The 12103-nt window shown below is 32.5% G+C and overlaps 1 non-coding gene across 1 annotated transcript; it reads right to left on the minus strand.

Moving 5' to 3' along the window:
- Window positions 1–254: 254 nt before the first annotated feature.
- On the minus strand, window positions 255–3547 carry LOC104909045 (hypothetical protein). Its single transcript, XR_008967329.1, has 2 exons — window positions 1808–3547; window positions 255–516 (listed from the first exon to the last, which is right to left on the minus strand). It is a non-coding gene; the product is annotated as a hypothetical protein (transcript).
- Between the last annotated feature and the right edge of the window lie 8556 nt (window positions 3548–12103).

The raw sequence follows: 12103 nt of genomic DNA on the forward strand, positions 1-12103 counted from the left end.
TTCTTTGTACTTTGTACTCCTTCGTGCCTCATATGGATAAAAAAACAATTGTTTACTACTAAAATGTAGTCCACAAGGTTTGATATAATCTGAAGTTATGAACGTCTTAATTAATTAACTCATATGTTTAATCAATTAAATTATTTAGATGTCATCTAACTTAATTAGTGAAGTTTTGTGAATAGAATATGATACGCAAGACCTGAAATCAAATCTCGACTACATAATTATGCCATATGTTATTAATTGATTGATTCACCCACTCAGCCACTATCAATTCGTATTGCATGTTGAGGAAGTTTTTTTTTTTTTTTTTGAGGGGATGTTGAGGAAGTTAAGAAAGATGCAAATGGCAAAATAAAATCACTATGAGAAAAGGAGACAAAATCAAAATACTTGATTTCTTGCGGGAGAACACTCTGAAAGGATTTAAATTCTTTTTTGACGAGGTACGTGCTGGGCTACGTCCCAATAACTTGAAGCTATCTGACTTTCCAACACTTTTATCATCGTTACCTGTTTTATTTCCACAAAGAAAAACAAACAGTGACTTAGTAATTCCCGAGTAACTATGAATTAAAAAAAATGTATGTATTACAATAACATATTTAATAATTATATTATACTAAAATTTTCCAACTTTTTCCACAATCATATATAAGTGATTGTGATATGTAATATTTACATATCACAATTTTAATTTAGAAAGCCCTCATACTTCTCGTATATTTACATCTTTGTGATTTTGTTAATTGTAATAGAAGGGCTTACTCTTTAATAGAGGTTTGAGCTTTTGTTTTTTTCATATCTAAGATTTGTCACTATATTTTTTAATAAAAAAATATATGGGAAAAATATTAATTCATTCTCAAACAAATATATAGGATTCTTGTGTGATAAGAGAAATAGAAAAACGTGTTGATAAGATGAGTAGAGAGAACAAGAGCAAACAAACCAAAAAAGAATATTCACTTATTTAAAAAATATCTTAAAAATAAGAAAGTACATATAATCAAAAAAAAATCATATGACTTACTTTACCTATAAATTAAAAACTTACTAATCTAATTGATTTATTTCTTGCAAAAATTATTAAAAGAGACGGTCTAATTTTAATATAAAAGTAGACCTAGTCAATAAATAAATTAAACTAGTCACCTAAAGAAATTAATCTAGTCTAATTCACCTAAAGAAATTAATCTAGTCTAATTCTCTTTTTAATAGAGGACTTACCATTGCTTAATTTTAATTTAAAAATAGACGGTCTCTTACAAGACAAACTTTTCTTGCAAAATACAAAAGACGCTTGCATACAATACAATCAAGAACGCATAAAAGTGTATTTGCCTGTTTGTAATCATGTACACGGTACACTATATAATGAAATTTGGTATCACACAAAGTATAAAATACTCTCTATAAATTTTAGGAAAAGATGACAAATATTTAGGAATTATAAATAGAAAGATGACAAAAATAAAGAGAAATAATTATAGTGTTTGATTTTTTTTTTATTCTGTAATTTACTAGCTCAAGCAGGCTCAACCCTCATTAGCTTGGGGTAAGAAGAGGATCCCAACTCGTAAGGAAACTTCTAGAAACTCGAAAATGAGGATTTATATCCAGAAGCATAAATCCACACAAACACCCCAAATATGGAGTTGATGAGGGTGGAAGCTCCAACCATTACGCTCCCACATAATTCTCAATTATAGTGTTTGATGGACCATATTTATAGATAATATAGCAAGTACGAAAAGATAAACAGGTACAAAAGACAAAACATAAGTAATTAAAGAAACAATACCTGAAGATAACTCGGCCATTTTAGGCTGATAAAAAAGGCGAATATGCAAGTGATTGATTGCTTGACTGGCTACTATTATCGACAGTTAGGGCCTGTCTTTGCAGTTCTGCTTCCGCAAAAAACAATTTTGCAAATGCAGAGAGCAGAATAGCAGAACAGGCCACGCACAGAAACAAAAAAAAAGATTTGGAAAGAGATAAAAGAAAAGATAGAGAGAAAGAGAGAAAAAATAAGCGAATCACAAGTGTTTAAATTAAAAAGTAAGATTCAAAGCAAATGTTATTATTAATATGATAATGTTACTTGTTGAGCACTAAAACTTATGTTATGAACATTTCTCCTGCCAGATTGGAAATGGGTCCCACATTATTTGCCAAATGGTGGCTTATCAGCTGAGCTTAGAGTTGATAGCAATTTGTAGTAGTTTATTTCTGAGAGAAGGCGTGATTGCACGGTCCACATATTAAGTTGTACAAGTAAGGGAAAAGTAATATTTTATTTTTAGTTGTATTTTTTTGGGTGAAATGGACTATAATAATTAATGTTAGTATTATAGAAATGGGAGTTTGATCTTGAGTATCGATTTGTGATTGGGAAATGGAATACCAATTCTTTTTCTCACTTTTTATTAAAAAATGTCAACGATTTTGTTGTTTTTATGGGTTTGGGATATGTGGCTAGAAGTCTATATGTCTAAAAGTATAATTGAAGTATCATATTAGTAGCTCATTTGTGTCACATGGTTAGAAAATCCATAAATTTGGATCAGCCTTATTTATCATGTTGTAAGCCCATGTTTTAGTAGGGAAGCTGAACAGCCCAAATATTGGCAAAGGATTTATAAGTCTATGATTGTTAAGGGTTTTTTCCATAAACAATAATGAGCAATACATTCTAATGAATAAATGGAAGGTTGTTATACACGTTATCAACTCTTTTCTAATTGAAGCATTTGGAATATTACCCTTGTTAATGAATGACTTACATTATGAATTTCTGTAATTATTTTTTAGTATTAAAATTTGTATACATTGGAGTAGTCATAAGACGAATAGAATCACTAGGGTTTTCTTTAGCATAAAGCAGAAGATTTTCAATCAAAATAATGTTCTCAACATATAGGTTGGCAGTGGGATAATCAGAACCAGAAAAAAGACAAGTGATATCATAAAAAGCTTCAAGAAAATCACAAATATTTTGGACAGTTTCTCATTCAGAATTAGTTAGAGAAACATCAAAACCATGCCCAAGTAAACAATACCTATCTACAGCCTCCCTAGCTTCCAAACACCTACGGAGCATAAGAAAAGTAGAATTCCAACGAGTACGAACATCACCAATCAATGAACCAGAAAAACTAGTATTTACATACTTAACACAATCATCAAACCTGTCTTTCCTAGTGTTTGAATAAGAAACATATGAAACAACTTGTTGCAACTTCAAAATAGTTTTATCCGTATATAAACTTAAAACCAGCTTGGACAATCAGATTCAATATATGGGCAGAACATCTAATATGAAAAAACTTACCAGAACAAGAAAACAAATTAGTTTTATTCAAGTCCCTAACCATATGTTGAATCATAACATCATTGATAGTAGCATTATCACAAGTCAAAGAAAGCACTTTATCTTTAATATTCTACTCATCAAACAAATCAAGAGTAAACTTATCCAACTCCTTACCATTGTGGGACCCAAGAAAATGTCTAAAAATAAGAATTTTAGAACACAACACCCAAGAGTTATCAACATAATGTGCAGTCAAAATAGTAAACTATAATTATTAAGTGACGACCACAAATCGCAAGTACAACACACGTTTCCTTCTAAATTACTTATAGTTGTCTTTAATTGAGCTTTAAGAGCAGCAAACTGATTAGTGCAATGCTTAAGCATAGTATTTCTAGAAATATGCTTCACATTAGGATTCAAGTAAGAAAGCAATTCCCTATGCTTAGAATGCTTAACCATCAACGGTGGATATACATGACACATAATAGCTTCAGCAAATACACGATAGAAAGTTTTTTGATCATAATGCCACCCTGGTTGAGCAACTTTTACTTTTAAGTAAGTTTCACACTTCTCTAAATGTTATTTTGGTTATTAGCACCTTGTGTTCTCTCAGCACGATAGGTCTTAGCATTACAATGCTCACATGTAGAAAATATCTTACCATCTTTTGTTTTAAACAAGGTAAAGTGCTGCCAAACCTTGCTGTACGCCTCCCAAACAGGACAGGGTCATGGATTTGGGGAGAAATGGTTTCCTCCTCGACAGAAAGGGATTTGGTCCCAATAATGGAGTCGAGTGTCAATTGATGAACTGAAAATAAATTACACACATTTACATTTTAAACAAGGTAAAGTCTAGACATCTAAGGTAAGGGTAAGGGCAAGGTAAGGGTAAGGGTAAGGGGTTAAGGTCATGTTTAGGGTTAGACTATTAGGGTTAGGGTTAGGGTTAGGGTTAGGGTTAGTTAAGATTAGGGTTTCGGGTTAGGGTTAGTTAAGATTAGGGTTTAGGGTTGAACCTCGAACACTAACCCTAAACAGTAACCCCTAAACACAAAATCTAGAAACACAAACCCAAAATACGAAGCCAGAAATAAAAACCCAAAATACGAACCTAGAAATACAAACCCTAAACACAAACCCAGAAACACACACAAACCCAAAACACAAATCCAGAATACAAACCCAGAAAACAAATCCCAGAAAACAAACCCAGAAAACAAAACCCATAAAACAAACCCATAAAACAAAACCCATGAAACAAAACCCACAAGAAAACAAACCCAGAAAACACGAACCCAAAAACACAAAACCTAAATACAATCCCGGAAACAAAACCCTAACACGAACCCAGCCACAAAACCCTAACAAAAACGGCAAACCTAGATACTTAAACACAAATCACAAACATATAAACAAAAAGCAAAATGAACTATGAACCTAAATAATTAGGAATTTAAGATACATGACAAAAAGTCAAAAACTAATATAACATATTATAATATTATATGTATATATTATACATGATAATTATATACAAGTCATAAGATAATAAAAACGAATACGATCAACACATAATTAATTTAATTTGAGTCTTCAAATCTAAATAAAGATAATTACATAATTTCAGTTTTCAGATCGCAAAATAAACTTATAAACATATATTAAAATCAGAAAACTGAATAATTCATGCATAATGTTTTTAGCACAAACTCTGAAATTCCAGATCTCACAATCATATATGACAAAAAAAAAAAAAAACAAAAAAAGACATGATATTCCAGCAGATCTACAAATCTGGACCAACACATATCCCACAATCACATGCAAGCAGATTTAAAAAAGGAAAAGTAGAAGACTAGAAGACTTACCACGTTGTGACATAGCGTTTTTAAATATTAAATTTAGGCTTTTTTGCTTCTTCTTTTTTCCAAGATCTTCAATTTGTTACCTTATTCCTTCACATCAACGCCTTTTTCTACAGAACCTTGCCTTTTTCCTCATATCTTCAATTCTTCACCACAAACCTCAACTTTAGCAATTTCTAACATAACCCGTAAATAAGAAAAATCTGAAAAAATAGCATTTTCTTCATATCTGAGGTAAATAAGATAGAGAGTGAGAAGTTCGAAGTTCAGAGAGAAAATGAGAGAGAGATTGATCGAAAAAACATGAGAGAATTTTAGGATTTTTTTAGGGTTTTGACGGGAAAGATCGAAAGACTAAAGAGGAGTGAGAGGAGACTAGGAGAGTAAAATCAGAAAGAGGCGAAGAAATGAGAGGGGGGTTTAAAAAAGGATTTATATAGTAGGGAAGTTTAGGGTTACATTTTAGGTCTAATCTGAACCATTGGATTTTGAGAATGAATGGCTGAGATTTTAGTGAGTTGATTTTAGAGATTAAAGAAACAAAGGGCTCGGATTTAATATTGGCTAATCGATGGTCTCAAATCATGATCCTTGATTTATTTTTTTGACCAATGAACATCAAGAGTGACCAAGCACATGTATTTCAAAATATCAATAGTTGGATTTACTCTTTCTCAAATCAAATGGTTAAGGATAACACAAGTTTAAGATTCTTTTTTCTAATTTCTAAATTTATAATTCTACATTCTAGAATCTAGACAAGTAAGACAACTAATCTAGACTTCTACTATTGATTTGTAAATTTGTTTCGTAATTAGTAATATTATAAATTAATAAAAATTATAAACTTTAGAAGTTTAATTAGTATTTTTAATTTTTAAAAAATGATTCATGTAAAAATGATAATGAATGATGTGAAACTGTTAAGCCAAAGTTGTAATAGCGTAATGCCGTAATTACTGTAATACCGATACGGCGATACGTATAGCAAATTAGCAAGTCATTGAGACTGATAGTCAAATAGCCGGATTCCTAAGTCATATATTAATATTAGTATCTTACTATACTTACTATCTTAGTAGTTAGTATCTTAATATCTTTTAAGATCCACAACTGAAACATCAACGATGAAAGTCGATCAATCTATTCTAAATTTTCAATGATGCTTCGATTATTGTTAAAATCGTGTAATACCATCAATGATTGAGCACTATCTTGTATGAAGATCAATATTTTGATGGTTTTGATTAATGTCGAAGACAATCAATCTTATGTGTTGACCCTTGAGTTTTGAAGATGACTTAATCACAAAAGACATAGTGTATTTTATTTATGTTATTGCTAGGTAATTCATTCTCGAGCAAAGAGAATACTTGATTGAAGATTAAAACGGAGAATTAATCAAAGATCGAAGTGAAGATGTTCGAGTGATGAAGTATCAAGCATGGAATGAAGATTAGAATGCATTAGGGTGTATTTATTATCTTCATGTTAAGGTTGAGTGAAAGCTCAATTAAGTTCGTGGTGAATTCTCAAAGGAACTTGGTTCTGTTCCCATGACAGGAACAGACCTGACACAGTTAGGAACAAGGTTAGGGAACAAGACTTAAAACAAAAATTACTCCTTTTTCCCTTTATTTCCTAGTTTTCCCTTAAAACAAAAATTACTCCTTTTTCTATTTCCATTAAAACCGAAAATACCTCCACAAAATCATGAATTCAAAACTACCTTCTCATTCTCTCTCTTCCAAAAAATCCGAAAAACCCTCTCCTTCCTCCATTAATACCGAATCTCCAACTCCCATGGATATCTCTCCTAATCCATCAGTAAAGGTCCTAAGAAAGAGGAAGAAAATTGAAGAATCAATGGAGATGGAAGTAGAGGAACAACATGCAAATAGTGAGGGGGAATCGACGGTTCCTGGGAGAGGAACAACCAAAGTTGCAAAAAGAAAATCCACTGCAACTAGATATGTTCATGGTTTATGCATTGATATTTCTTGGTGTAAGAAAGTTAATTTTCTTCAATTGCTTAATATGATTAAGTTTCAAGGTTGTGAACATCTTTTTGAAAATTGTTATGGACAAAGTTTAATTCCTAAACTTATGGATGAATTTTGTGAGAATTTTTCAATTGATGAAGAAGGGAATTGTTCTACACTTGTGAAGGGAACCCAAATTGACTTTAATTCTGAAACTTTGGGAAAATTACTCGGTGTTCCTGTGAGGGGAACCGATGTATACTTTAAGAAACAAAGAGGCTCTTATCCATTTTTTGATATTTCTTTTGATGAGTTGATTGTGAAGTATGGTGGTAAAAAGGGCACTGCATTTCTTGATCACAATCTTCTTTCTCCTTACCACAAAATTCTCTTCCACATTTTAAAGAAAGCTATCTTACCTTGTCTCTCTAAACGTGCTCAAGTTGGCATGTTAGACTTAATCTACATTCATTGCCTAGCCTCTCATAAACGCATAAATTTTCCCTCCTTAATGATTCAACATATGAGTCATTGCATTGATAATGGATTTGTTGTTGGTTATGGCGCACTTATAACCGAAATATTAATCAAGTTTAAAGTGAGGATTTCGGGGGTTCCTAATATTGGTGTGTCTACGGGAAATATGTTAAATGTTCGTGCTTTGAACAATTTAAATGTGTGTGTTGTGAATGGAGAAGTGATAAAATGAAGGGCGAATATTGATGATGATGAGGATGATGAAGAATGTGATGATGTGGAAGAAGAAGAGCTAGAAATTGAAGTTGAGAAGGAAAAAGAAAAGAAACAACAGAAAATAGAAAAAATAGAAAAAGAAAAAGAAAAAAAAATGAAAAAGAAAAACAAAAAGCAAAAGAGAAGGGGAAGAAGGTAGTTGAAGAGGTGGTGAAACCGGTTGCGAAAGTAACTCGAACTAGTCAAAGAGTTCGAAATATGAAAATACTAAACTCTCCTTCCCATGATGAGGATGAAAGTGTTAATGTTGATGAAGTGAGTGGAATTGCTAAGGAACCTCCTTCTAGGGAACAGACCCCTATTCCTATGGATACCATACCTCCTTTTCCTTCATCTCCACCAAAAACTGCCTCTCCATCTCCTATTGCTCCACAAAATACTCATATCCCTCCTTCTACCAAACTGCCTTCATTTTCTGTTCCCAAGGCAAAAGAAACAGCTGTTGTTCCCATCCCAGAGGAACAACCTGCTGTTCCCAAATCTAAGGAACAACCTGCCGCCCCAAATCCTCCTCAAACTGCTCCCTCTTCATCCCAAAACCCTACCATTGGTGCTACCTATACCCTAGCTCATGCTAAGAGGTTGGATTACTTGTTTACTTTGGTTATGGGTCATTCGGAAGCAATGATGGAGTTTGCAAATGAAGCTAAGGGTTTGAACGGGTTAGTGCAAGGGGTGATGAACAAAGTTGATAAGGCTTTGGAAGGTCAACAGGTGATCATGGAACGACTTGGTGAAATGTCTACATCTCTCCAAATGATGAACTCTAGATTGATGAAGTTGGAGGATGATGTGCTCAAGATTGATCACTCTATGGCCGAAAATCATCAGGAGGTGATGGCTAAGCTTAATGATGTGGTGGAAGAAGTTATCGAGCAACCTTCCTCACCTAAACCTTAAACTCTTCTTAGTTTAGTTTTTATGGGAACATAACTTTTTAATCTTTGTCTTTTCTATCTTTCTTTCTTACGCATGCTACAATGGAACTATGTTAATTTGATAATTCTATGTTTAATCTTTTTGCATGTGTGCGTCTCTTGAATTGCTAATATTCTTGGATTACGGTTTTGAGAGTTGAATGCTTTATTTACTTATACTAGCCAAATTTTTTCTCACAAGTTTGGTTGTGTTATGTGTTTTAGTAGATAATTTCATCTTTTTGAAATCGTGGACTACTGTTTTTGAAGATGACAAAGGGGGAAAGAGAAAGGCAATCAGAGTAAATTTTCTTTTAGTCATAGTTTATGTTCTCATGTTTCTTTACAAAAATAAAATAATGAGTCTATAATAATCAATTGGGATATTCCATTTGGTACCATTGTGCTTTTGGCTTTTCTATTTGGTACCACTATTTTTCAGATATTCTACATGGTACCACTATAATTTGATTTTATTCTCTATTGTAGCATGCAACTAAGTAAAGTGTTAATTTAAGTTAGAATAAGCTAGAGTTTTACTTCGATTTACATGTTTTAATTTGCGTTAAGGTTTTAGTAATCGTTATAGTCGTTAAGGTCAAAGTTGAGGTCATATTTGACAATAAAAAGACATAGAATATTATGATCATTTTTATGAAAATTTTGACTGAAAAATAGAGATTTAAGGGTTAAAACGACACCCTAAAATCTTAATTTATTAAATTTTTGCAACTACAAATAGAAACATGCAAACCCAAACAAAACTGTATTCTTGTTCAACCATTAACTAACATTTTGCTTAAAAAATGGTATGATAAAGATTAATATTAAATTAGAGTGGTATCTTGTGGAATTTTAAAATAACAGTGGTACCAAATGGAAAAGCCAAAAATTCAATGATACCAAATGGAATATCCCTAATTAATTTAACTTAGTTGAATACTTTGTTAAAAGAGTTTTTATGACTTATGTGCATTACATATTATTATATTATATGCCTTTTGTTGCCATCTTCAAAAAGGGGGAAATTGTTGACCCTTGAGTTTTGAAGATGACTTAACCACAAAAGACATAGTGTATTATATTTATGTTGTTTCTAGGTAATTCATTCTCGAGCAAAGAAAATACTTGATTGAAGATTCAAACGGAGAATCAATCAAAGATCGAAGTGAAGATGTTCGAGTGATGAAGTATCAAGCATGGAATGAAGATTAGAATGCATTAGGGTGTATTTATTATCTTCATGTTAAGGTTGAGTGAAAGCTCAATTAAGTTCGTGGTGAATTCTCAAAGGAACTTGGTTCTGTTCCCATGACAGGAACAGACCTGACACCTGGCACAGTTAGGAACAAGGTTAGGGAACAAGACTTAAAACTGGTTTAGGAAAACCTAAATGACTCTAAAGTTGTGCGCCTAACTCTAGGTGTGCGCCTAATATGTTAGTTAGAGTTTTTAGGGTTGTTTTACTTAAGATCCACTATTTTTAGGGAATTTGTTTTTAGTTTGTTAGGAAAAAGTTTTTAAAATGATTTTCGGATTTTACCTAGAAAAATATCTAACCGTTATCTTTTATTTAAAAGATTTTGTTTTCAACATAAAATATCTTTCCGGTTTTAAAAAGATTTTCGTTTGAAATATAAAACTGATTTTCGTTTTTATTAAAGTTATTTTTTAAAAGATACTTTCCTAAAATCTAGCTAAAGTAAATATTTTATTTACTCCCTAAAACTAATATTACACGCCCAAAGCTACTGCTACACGTTTTTGTAGTTAGTGGATTCAGTGGCTTGATTAATTATCTCCCAAGTATTAATTAATTTAAATAAGTTTAATTATTCCTCAAGTTTGTAAAACCACGTAATATGCTACTGCTTCTCTTATTTAGTTAAGTAGTGGTCTAGTGGGTTAATTACTTAGCAAGGAATATTTAATTTAAATTGGTTAATTAATGAAAGTCATGGAGATCATGGATTAGCGGATTAATTAGTGGATAAAATTGTCTTGTCTTAATTGTCTATAAATAGGCGCCTAATACCTTAGAACAATTTGTGTCTGACTTAGCTAATTTGTCTTAGTTGTCTAAAAGAGTCAGGGTCTTTTCCTAAAGAGAATTCATACTTACATTAATCGAGTTTATTACTCTTCCATTGTTTTACAAAGTGTATTTATGAGTTAAGGGTTCGAGTGAACTCTTGTAAGTGTGAGAAGCTTTGAGTGAAGCAAGAGAAAGAGAAAGAGAAAGGAACTTCTAGTGAAGTTTGAGAGGAACATCAGTTGTGGGAACTGTCGTTGGGAACTTGAGTTGAGTGACTTAAGTTGAGAATCGAGACAAAAGTAATAGGTTGTAATCAGAGTTGTTTTGGCCTATTATAGTGGAAAGTTGTGTTAAAATCCCTTGTGGTCAAGGTTGTTTATTTCTTCCTACTAGGCCTAGGAAGTTTTTCCTCGCTAAATCTCTCGTGTTCCCATTGTTTGTTCCCAAGTTTACTTTTAATTCCGCAAAAAGTATAGCTTATTCTCTCACTATAATTCACCCCCCCTCTTATAGTGCTCATTATGATCATTAGATTTATGTGAACCTTAACTTAACGAAAGTTGATCAATGCTTCATGCTCTACTGATACAGTGACATGATAATTTCGTATTAACTATGATCGACGTTCCTATTTCAATGTTTCATCCTCTACTTGTTAGAATATATGTAAATATGGTAGTATTTTCATTATTCAATATTTAGGTAGGTGTAAAATTAGTTCCTTAATTATAGCCTGTAATCTCTCTAGTGTATCTTACCTAGTCTATATACTAAGCATGTAAATCAGTTAGCAATAAAAGGAGAATTTCACATATTCTTTCATGGTATCATTAGCCTAGGGTGTTCACACACACGCTTCCACGCCCCCTAGCTCTGCCGCCCACCCTTCTCACCGGCCACCATGACGGGATCTTCCTCCTCTTCCTCTCTCTCTTCTTCTCCCTCTCTTGCCTCTTCTAATATTAAGCACAATATTCCCATCACTCTTGATATGGAAAACGTGCAATAATCGACGTGGGCCGAGTTATTCAAAATTCATGCACGATCTCATCGTGTTCTTCACCATATCATTCCTCCACCTACGAGAAAAGAAAAACATCTCACTACCGATGAGGAGAAGGAGGAATGGTTGACTCTTGATGCAATCATTTTAAAATGGATCTATGCAACAATTTTGGAAGACCTTCTTAATACTATTCTTGAACCCGACTCCACGCGGCC

Source organism: Beta vulgaris, chromosome 8 (genome assembly GCF_026745355.1).
Source record: "Beta vulgaris subsp. vulgaris cultivar EL10 chromosome 8, EL10.2, whole genome shotgun sequence".
In the NCBI taxonomy this organism is placed as follows: Eukaryota; Viridiplantae; Streptophyta; class Magnoliopsida; order Caryophyllales; family Amaranthaceae; genus Beta; species Beta vulgaris.